This window comes from Megascapheus bottae, chromosome 1 (genome assembly GCF_031878675.1).
Source record: "Megascapheus bottae isolate mThoBot1 chromosome 1, mThoBot2.hap1, whole genome shotgun sequence".
Classification (NCBI taxonomy): Eukaryota; Metazoa; Chordata; class Mammalia; order Rodentia; family Geomyidae; genus Megascapheus; species Megascapheus bottae.
The window spans coordinates 35,275,297-35,286,497 of record NC_143509.1 but is presented as its reverse complement, the minus strand read 5'-3'; the positions used below and the strand labels follow the sequence as shown (position 1 = coordinate 35,286,497).

Genomic DNA, 11,201 nt, shown 5'->3' with positions numbered 1-11,201 from the left:
TAGATTGCTTTCTCAATATTTTCTTACTAGTTATCTTTCATAAGCTGAGTATTATCATCAAAAAGAATATATAAGCTAGGTGTGGTGGCTCACACCTGTAATACTGTACTCAGGAGTCTGTGATCTGAGAATCAAGGTTCAAAGCCAGCCTGGGCACAAAAGGACTTGAGACTCTTATCTCCAGTTAATCTCTAGAAAATGGGAATGGGGCTTGGCTCAATGATAGGGTGGTAGTCTTGATCTGAAGAGCTCAGGGACTGCGCCCAGGCCAAGTTCAACCTCTATGCACCCCCCAAAAAAAAGAATATATAAATCCAGTAGATAGGAGCTAAAATCTTTTGTTTTTAACCTCTTCTAGGAGAGAAAGAGCATTGGTCCTTTTTTTTTCTATCTCAGTTGACATTTATTTATATTCATACTTATGAATACATTATATTTCCTGAAATTTACTTTTAAAAAATAACATATGTTCACTTTTAAAAGTTTGCTAACTTAGTACACTTTCTGAAGAATTTTCAGTTTAAGGAAATTAAATACATATCCAGTACATTTTTTTTAAAAAAAATTAGGAAGTGAATTGATGAATAAAATATTACCAGTTGGTTCACTTAACAAACTTTTAAAGCTGTCATGATTTATTTCTATAGTCTATATTTGAGATAAGTATTTCTATAGTCTTTCTGAGATTATAGTAAAGACTTGAGAAATAGTAAAAGTATTCCTTAATAACACAAATAAAAATAAGACTTTAAAAATATCTTTGAGAGTAACAGCAGCGTCGGGTCCCTTGTGGAGGTGCTCTCGGCAGTGCTTCTCGAGCAGCCACAGCTCTCACTACAGCGCCAGGACGAGTCGGGTTCGTGTTCCTTGGCAGAGATCTCTCTCATCTCGCTTGGCTGCGGGAAATCGGGCTGAAGCGACTGAGTATGCGATGGAGAGAGAAAAGAAGCAGTTTCATAAACTCTTTATTGGTGGCTTAAGCTTTGAAACAACAGAAGAAAGTTTGAGAAACTACTATGAGCAATGGGGAAAGCTCACAGACTGTGTGGTTATGAGGGATCCCGCAAGCAGAAGATCAAGAGGATTTGGTTTTGTAACTTTCTCATCTATGGCAGAAGTTGATGCTGCCATGGCCGCCAGGCCTCATTCAATTGATGGGAGAGTGGTTGAGCCAAAACATATTGTAGCAAAGAGAAGAGTCTGGAAAACCAGGAGCTCAAGTGATTGTGAAGAAACTGTTGGTGGAATTAAAGAAGCTACTGAGGAGCATCGCCTTAGGGATTACTTTGAAGAATATGGAAAAATTGATACCATTGAAATAATTACTGATAGACAGTCTGGAAAGAAAAGAGGCTTTGGCTTTGTTACTTTTGATGACCCTGATCCTGTGGATAAAATTGTGTTGCAAAAATACCGCACTGTCATGGTCATAATGCAGAAGTAAGAAAGGCGTTGTCTAGGCAAGAAATGCAGGAGGTCCAAAGTTCTAGGAGTGGAAGAGGAGGGAACCTTGGTTTGGGGGATTCTCGTGGTGGTGGTGGTGGAAATTATGGTCCAGGACCAGGAAGTAACTTTAGAGGGGGATATGATGGATATGGAAGTGGACGTGGATTTGGGGATGGCTATAATGGGTATGGAGGAAGACCTGGAGATGGCAATTTTGGAGGTAGCCCTGGTTATGGAGGAGGAAGTGGAGGATATGATGGTGGAGGACCTGGATAATGCAACCAGGGTAGGGGCTACGGAGGTGATTATGACAACTATGGAGGAGGAAATTATGGAAATGGAAATTACAATGGTTTTGGAAATTACAATCAGCAACCTTCTAACTACGGTCCAATGAAGAGTGGAAACTTTGGTGGTAGCAGGAACATGGGGGGAGGATATGGTGGAGGAGACTATGGTTCAAGAGTCAGGGGTGAAAGTGGTGGTTATGGTGGGAGGAGCAGATACTGAGCTTCTTCCTTACTTTACATGGGCGTTACTGTATAAATAGGAGAGGATGAGTGCCCAGAGGTAACAGAACAGCTTCAGGTTATTGAAATAACAATGTTAAGGAAACTCTTATCTCAGTCATGCATAATATGCAGTGATATGGCAGAAGACACCGAGCAGATGCAGAGAGCCATTTTGTGAATGGATTGGGGTATTTAATAACCTTACTGTGGAGGGAGAATTGCAAAAACAAAAACAAATGCCTTTGAGACAGTTTCTTAGCTTTATAATTGTTTATTTCTAGTGGTCTTTGAAAGAGAAATTCTTTGTAGAAGCATTCCTTCTTTGATAATGTTAAATTTGTAAGTTTCAGGTGACATGTGAAGTATTTTTTAATATTTTTCTCAATGGTTTTGAAAAGCTTTTAGCCAGGATCATGGTGTAATAAGATATAATATTTTTCCTTTAAAAATTTAAGTGCGGGGCAGGGCGTTTGGCCTAGTGGTAGAGTGCTTGCCTAGCATGCAGGAAGACCCGGGTTCAATTCCTCAGTATCACATACATAGAAAAAAGCCAGAAGTGGTGCTGAGGATCAAGTGGTAGAGCTCTAGCCTGGAGAAAGTCCAAGGACAGTGCTCAGGCCCTGAGCTCAAGCCCAGGACTGGCAAAAAAAAAAAAAATTAAGTGTGTGTGAAGAGTTAAGAAGCTGTTGTACATTTATGATTTAATAAAATAATTCTAAAGGAAAAAATATCTTTGACAACTTTGTTATAGATTACATTCATTTTTTTACCCTTGAATTTTCCCATTTTCTTCCTTAAAAATTTATGGATTCAGCCGGGAGTTTGGCCTAGTGGTAGACTGCTTGACTAGCATGCACGAAGACCTGGGTTTGATTCCTCAGTACCACATACATAGAAAAAAAAAGCTGGAAGTGATGCTGAGGATCAAGTGGTAGAGCTCTAGCCTTGAGAAAGTCCAAGGACAGTGCTCAGACCCTGAGCTGAACCCCAGGACTGGCAAAAAAAAACCTATGGATTCTTCTTTCCATAAGAAGCCATTTGATGAACCTATCTTCTAGCTTAACTGTTTTCTTTGCATTGGAAATGGAATCGTTATTATTCTTATCATTAAGAACTAGTTCATTATTTGTTAAGAACAAATACTCACACTGAAGTTTCAGTAGTTGATGTTTTTAAAATTTATGTTCTCAAGTGGCAAATTCTTTTCAGTTTTTAAAAATGAAAATTCATTTTTTGCTATAAGAGAATTAACATTCATTTCATTAATCCATGCATTGCTGCAAACTGCAGTAATTTATCTGTATATTTTATTATTTTACTTGGTTAATATCCTAAAGTTGTGACATTTGTAATGTTTCACATAGATGCAGAACACAAATATAATATCAAATGAGTTCATATGTAGATAGCTCTCAGCTCTAAAAACTTGAAAATGATAAAGATTTCATTGGTTATATCTCTTTTGGTTTAAATGAAACCAAAACCATCCTAAAGACACATTCTCCATTTACCACAGTATATCAATTTGTAAAACATATGTATTTTAGTAATGCCATATTTTCTTTAACTGAAAAAAAGGGACATGAAGATATAAAATGATAATGGGGAAGAAATAAAAATTGTATGTATGTATAATGTAAGTAAAGTTCAAATAGAAAAATTGGTCCATCAGACTCCCTATAGTATAAGTAGATATCCTCAAAACCAACTGAAAGAGCTGACAACTCTAAGAGATGATACTATCATCATTAAGTGATGGCTGATTCACTTATCCAATGATACTCCAGAAGAATCAGGGGTAGATTCTAGACTATGGGAAGTTAAGAAAACATATTTATTTATTTACTTATTTGTTTATTTGTTTTTGCCAGCCCTGGCCCTTGAGCTCAGGGTTTGAGCACTGTCCTTGAGCTTCCATTTGCTCAACATTAGCACTCTACCCCTTTGAGCCACAGTATCCCTTATGGGTTTCTTTTTACTTCTTTTTTTTGTGTGCTTCATGAAGGCTAAGTATGTACTCTACCACTCAGTCATATCCCTAGCACTCCCTTGAACTCAGGATTTTACCTCTTTCATAGCTTTTTCACCCAAGACTAGAGTTCTGTCACTTTGACCTCAGATTCACTTTTGGCTATTTGGTATTAAATGGTGTTACACATCTCACAAACTTTTCTGGTTGGGATGGCTTTAAATCAGATCCACAGACCTCTGACTCCTACTTAGCTAGAATTATAGGCAGAAGCCATTGTCTAGCAGAGGTGGTTTTACAAGTTCCTTGGATAGCAGACCAAAATAAAAACATAGAGGCTCAATGGAGTGTTAAACTAACAAACTGCACTCTTGATTATGTATACCCAGGAAGTGAAAAAATTGGAAGGACAGAGAGCCTCTTCGAACTCATTCCTGTGAATATTTCATTTAAAAAGGCATTTTTAATGGAGAAGGAAATCAGAATTATGTATAACACACTTAAAGGTGTATGGAATAGGTTAATATATCTGTAATATCTCAGCCATTTAGAAGGGGCTGAACCCCTAGCAATTGAGTCACCAGTACTCAGTGAACAGAGCTATGAGTCATTTAAATACCAACACAGTGGCTACTCTCCACCTTTAGGCTGGTAGAGAGCAGCCTCAACCTTCCCTGGGGCTGAGCTTTTAAAGGTAAACACCATACACAGGTGGTAGTCACCTTATGATGTCACCTTACGATGTCCATAGTCAATAACTACAAGGATGAAACCAGGTGGTCCTGACCACTTGCAGGTGGTCAAGTAGGGTATTTTTACAAAACAAAACCAACTTGGCAGCTAAGTCTGACATCTAAATTTTTGAAAAGCTCTTTACAGAGATAATGACAGACAACTATAGGCAAATTTAGTTGAATAAAACATATATATGAAGTACCATGCAGACACAAGTAGAGAAAATTCTTGTTATGCTGTGCAGATTTTAGATAGAAGAAAATTTAAGTTTTAAGATGGAATAATCATGTTGTATCACAGTTATTGGTGGACAGTAAGACAATACTTTCTGCTCTACCGGTCAGGAATAGTATTTTTAGTTATTGTTTATAATTTCTCAATAATCAAATGAACCTGCAATCTCCTATTTACCTTTGTTGTTTTTTTTTTTAATTTCAAATCTGGGACACAGAAATGCAATTACCAAAATCCCTCTTGAAATATCTAGATCTAACATGGGTAAGCATAGAAAACTATGCATTATGTAACAATATCAGACTAAATCAGATCATACATCAAAACATAAGAATACTTAAGAAAACATAAAAATGCTTTGGGGCCAGGAGTTTGGCCTAGTGGTAGAATGCTTGTCTATCATGAAAAAAAGCCTGGGTTTGATTCCTCAGTACTACATATGTAGAAAAAGCCGGAAGTGGTGCTGTGGCTCATGTGGTAGAGCGCTAGCCTTGAAAACGCCCAAGGATAGTGCTCAGGCCCTGAATTGAAGCCTAGAATTGGCAAAACAAACAAACAAACAATAAAACTGCTTAAGAATACTTTATATGCTGCAAATACATTAGGGTCTAAGCAGAAAATCAGGATTGAACTTCTGAGAATAAAACTAACTACTCACTTAAATTGACTATACATACATATGAGAGTCAATTACCAGCTTTATACTATGTATGTACAAGAACTATTATATAAAACTCAAGAATCAAAATTCTAAAGGAACATTAGAAAATTCAGGCAACACTAGAGAATGGCAAGCAATTGGTCTATTCACTTAACTATGATTTTTCTAAAAATAAATTACCCCTTGGTATATCCAACAAACTCATGATAAAAAAGACAGATTTGAATGTCTGCAGTTGTCAGGAACTTAGGGTGGCTATTAGGCAAAGAATTAAAGTACTCCAGAAGCCATCCCCATGAATCATAGTATTTGATTATGGAAATCGCTACATTAGTGAGGGCAATCATCTGACACTTCCTCCTAAGCACCAGTTTACTCCTACCTGGGAATACCTGCTGTCAGATTAAGTAACCTCATGAGACGCAAACATTTCTACACCTTAGTCACACTGGGTCTTCAGTGGGTAAGTGACTGTGTTGGTTTGTGGTCTGACAGTGTCTGCATGCAGAGGTGCTAGCCATTTGACATGTTACCTATGATAAAACCATAAAATTGAGACATAAGGGAAAGTGTAATGGTAGGCACTATGAAAGCTAGAAATAATGCCATGCAAAGGAGGAGATTTGTCTCACCGTGGGGGGGTGTGCAGAATGAACCCTCTAGAGTAAGGAGTGAGTGCCCTGACTCTCAATAGACAGCAACTTTCCACAAATGGACCTGGATGCATTGGCTTCAAGTTTGCTAAAAATTGAAATATGGAATGATTATGCCTACATTTACTTTTTTGTTTCTACTGCATCATTCCTCCTGTGATCCTGTGGTCATAATTTAATGCTTGTTTCTGGGCTTGAACTTAGGACCTTGAACTCTTCCTTAGCTTATATCCTTAATGCTGGTGCTCTATCACTTGCTCCATATCTCCACTTCATTCCTCTGCTTTCCTGTTGAGCAACTGTTGGTCTACCATTTGAACCATGCTCCCAGTCCTAGTTTATGCTGGATAATTGTGGATGGGAATCTCACAGAATTTTCTACTCAGAGAGTCTCTGGATGGATTGTGATCCTTTAGAGCACAATGTCTTCTGTAGATACGATTACAGGCATGAGCCACTAGTACTCAGTTCTATGATCAGTTTTAATGTTTCAGAGTGGGTTGTGCTATGTACTTTGTGTGAAACACAATGTTAAATGCAATGAGCTACAGTTAAAGGCTAATTAAAAGCTTGAAGCATAATCTAAAAAATCCATGTGTACAACATAACCCATGTTCAAATGGCATTTGTAATTTTTTGATTTGCCTGTCCTGGGGCTGGAACTTTGGGCCTGGCTCTGTCCCTGAGCTTCCTTTGCAAAAGGCTAGCACTCTACCACTTCATCCATGGCACCACTTCTGGTTTTTATTGATTGATTTTCACAAAATTTTGTGTCAGGACTGGCTTCTAACTGTGGGTCTTAGATCTTAGCCTCTTGAGTAGCTAGGATTAGAAGCGTAAGCCACTGGCAGTTGTTGAATGTGGTTAAAGCGAGTTCCATCTTATTAAAATTGGTGCATTCTTTGACTGAAATGTCATTACATGTCTCATCAGAACTTCTGAGGATGTCTGTGACAATCCTTGTCCTGTATATGAAGAGAGGTAAATACTATTTCAATTTCAGTTTTGAAATCTCTTTATAAATAACATTTCTTTTGCACGTAACTACCCATGTGTATTGTGCAAAGCAAGGCTCTGTAGTCCCACAAAAATGTAGATTATTCTTTCTCTCACAGGTAAACACAACTGGAATTTCCCTTTTAGGAATGTTTAAGATTCTGTGAAAGCACTTGAAGCCATTTTTCCATCTTGTTATTATAAAGAAGCACAAAAATAGTCATATAAATACCTACCATAATAACATTTTATGCATTGTATAGTATTATGTATACTTGCATATTGCGCTCCAAATAGCTGTCACATTAGATGAAGAATTATAAAATAAATCATGCCTTTTGCGTATGGAGTAATAACAATATTAGATATTAATTAGAAAGTTTTAAAACTAAGTAATATTGACTCCTCCAGAACCTGTACTTCCTGTAAGAAGACACACTCTGTGTTTGAACAGTAGTGATTGTGTTAAGCACGTTGAAAGTAATTCTGCACACTCATCTTTTCCTTGATTCAACCAGGTTCCATCCCTTAATATGATTCTATCTTTAGGTAGTGCTTCCTATAGTGTTCTTATTTGTTCTAAGCCACCTGAAATGTTTTATGAAGCACAGTAGCCAAAGAATGAAAGAGGCCTGGTAAACATGATGGCAGATAACTATTGAAAGCACAATTACCACTTAAAAATTTAGCTGAGTAAAGATGATTACAAAATCATATAATGCCTGAGTTAACTTTACATACTGACTTATTATTTAAAGGCCATTTTTCTCAAAATTCTCTAGCTAAAGTACATGACATGATACATGAAAGATAATATAGATTGTGGGTATATAATACTTTGCATGCAATATAATATCTTGTGTATATTGCATGTTGTCTACTTCTTAACATAGAACTCATAATATATATCCAGTATAGATAATATATCACTGAAGCCAAGTGCTTGTGGCTTATAGCTTTCATACTACTGAGGAAGTTGAGAACACAAAGATTGTGGTTCAAAGCCAGCTGAAGCCAAAAAGCCCATGAGACTGTATTTCAAACAAATAATATACACAGATCTTGGCTAGTGATAGAGCTGTAGCTGAACCAGCATGCCAAGCAACTTTGAGGTCCTGAGTTTGGAGACTAGTAGTGGCAACGATAATAAGAATGATGTATCTTTCTAACCTAATTTAAATATTATGTAAAGCTTATGATTCTTAACCTAATTGCACTTTATTGAAGATCATTTGAATCAAACCATTCTTCTAATGAGTATATACCACATTTAAATAAAATCATATTATGCATTCAATAATTATTCTATGAATATGGTTATATGTCACATATATGTATTTGTGTATTATGTGTGTATTGAATGAAATGTGTTACTTGATGTTGATTTCTCAAGTATTTTCTATTCCTCATAGTTTTGCCCATTTTTATTTATTTATTTTTATTTTTTTATTGTATTTTATTGTCAGTGTAACATATAGAGGGGTTACAGTTACATTCACCAGGTAATGGGTACATTATTTCTTGAACATTGATCCATTTTTATTTTATGTGCTTTGAAATTTATTTTTACGCTGGATCATGGTAGCTCATGACTGTAGTCCTACATATACAGGAGGCTGTGTTCAGAGGATTATGTTCAGAGCCATCCCAGGGAGGAAAGTCTGTGAGACTCTTATCTACAGAAAACCAGAAGTGAGGGGCCGGGAGTTTGGCCTATTGGTTAAAGTGCTTGCCTAGCATTCATGAAGACCTGGGTTCGATTCCTCAGTACCACATACATAGAAAAAAGCCAGAAGTGGTGCTGAGGCTCAAGTGGTAGAGCTCTAGCCTTGAGAAAGTCCAAGGACAGTGCTCAGGCCCTGAGCTCAAGCCCAGGACTGGCAAAAAAAAAAAAAAAAGAAAACCAGAAGTGATTCAACATGATAGAGTACTATCCTTGGCGAAAAGCTCAGAGACAGTACTTAGACCCTCAGTGCAATCACCACCCATTGAAAAAAAAATTAAATAGTTGTACAAATGGGTTTCAATTCAACTTTATAGTTGCTTGAAGATTCTTATGCAGGTTACTATACAAAATTAATCTATATTTATTTTAGTTTTGTGTGTGTGTGTGTGTGTGTGTGTGTGTGTGTGTGTGTGTGCATGCCAATACTGGGGCTAAAACTCAGGGCTTGAACATTGTCTCTTAGCTTTGGGGGCTAGTGCACTACCACTTAAGCCACAACTCCACTTCTAGTTTTTGGTGGTTATCTGGAGATAAGACTTACTGAAGACTTAACCTTTCCTGTCTGGCTTCTAATTGTGATCCTCAGATCTCAGCCTCCTGAGTAGATAGCACAAGCCATAGGCACCTGGGTAAAATCTAAATAGGTTTATTTCTATGATGCTCTCAAGGCTTTGTCAGCTAATTTTACTCTTCAATTGTTTTTATTTTCAATTGTTTTTATTTAGCCAGATACTACCATGATTAAAACAAGCTTCATGTGATTAGTTTTACCTTTTCTTCTACTTAAGTTACACTCCTGAACCACCATTCATCAACTGTCCAAATGTTTCCTGAAATTTTGCATTTTTACTCTATTTAAATATTATGTGATTTTCAGGATGTTTGGATTTATTCCTATAAAAACTTTTCAAGCTTCTGTTTGTGATTTTTTGGTAGGTGTGTTCTCTTAAATGCAAATTTGTTTCATTTGTACTCTCTTCTTCACAATTGCTAATTTATCTTCTAGGAAGGCTCTACTGCGTGTGTGTGTGTGTGTGTGTGTGTGTGTGTGTGTGTGTGTGTGTGTGTGTGCCTCCATGTGTGCCTGTGTGTGTGCATGTGCATGGCTTTGATACGGAACCTTATGTTTTTCATGCCAGGTTGATGCTCTGCTGCTTGAGCCACATTTTCAACCCTTGATTTTTGGTAGTTAGAGTCTCATGGACTTTTTTTTTTATGCCATCTGGCTTTGAATCATGATCTTCAGATCTCTGCAGCTATGACAGGGATCAGCCCCCAGTGTCAGATACACTTGTCTGCTCTTTATCCTTTCATTGAACATAGCCTTTTTCCTTGCTTCCCCAGCCCTGCATGCCCATCAAAAATCAAATTCATCCAGCTACTGTTGGCTCATACCTATACTCCTAACTATTGGAGAAGTTGAGATCTGAAGGAGGGCAGTTCAGTGCTAGCTTGAGCAGAAAAAGTTTATTGGACTCAACCTACAAAAATTTTCAACAAAAAGTTGGGCTGGAGGTAGAGTTCAAGTGGTAAAATACCAGCTGAGAGAGCACAGACCTTGAGTTCAAACCCTAGTATTGTCACAAATAAAAGAAAAGAAAAGAAAACCTAATTTTGTAGTCTGCCAAATTTCTGCAGCTCATAAACCAAAATTCATGAAAAGAGCAAACTCACCTACCAACCATTTATGCTTTCTCTGCTCCTCAGACTTTCAAAAGTTTTATTACAGAAAATTCAGGAAATTTTTGTTGTTGCTGCTATTGCTCTTGTTCATGTTTTAAGTCCAAATTGTTGCTGTTTTCTTTGGAAAGGATTTAAACTCAGGATCTTAAGCCTGGCTTTTCAGGTAGGGCCTTGTGCTGCTTAACCAGCTGATTTTCCCTAAGATCCTCCTACCTATGTGCTTCCTGAGTATCCGGGATTACAGACAATGTCTTACCACTTTGGGCCTTATTTGTTATTTTCAGTGGGACAGTGGTTGAGGATATGGAACTTGCACAGTGCCAACAAAGGAAATCACTTAGAATAGCTTAAGAATGTAGATCCATTTCACAAATCTAGACCCTGAAACAGCACTCATGTTTCAGGAACTTATCCAACAGTCATTCCCTAGTAATCTCATTTCCTAGAGGCTCAAGAATATTTTGAATATTTAGTACTTCTTGTAACAGGCTTGTATACATTCTAATTAAATATGGGTGTCTCCTACTCACTTTATCTTGCCTCTTTCTCCAGCTCTCCAGTTCTTCTCAGCTTTGAATTTAAGAGA

General features: G+C 37.2%; 1 pseudogene; it reads left to right on the top strand.

The window, feature by feature from the left end:
* Window positions 1-886: 886 nt before the first annotated feature.
* On the top strand, window positions 887-1,956 carry LOC150068941 (heterogeneous nuclear ribonucleoproteins A2/B1 pseudogene; annotated as a pseudogene).
* Window positions 1,957-11,201: the final 9,245 nt, after the last annotated feature.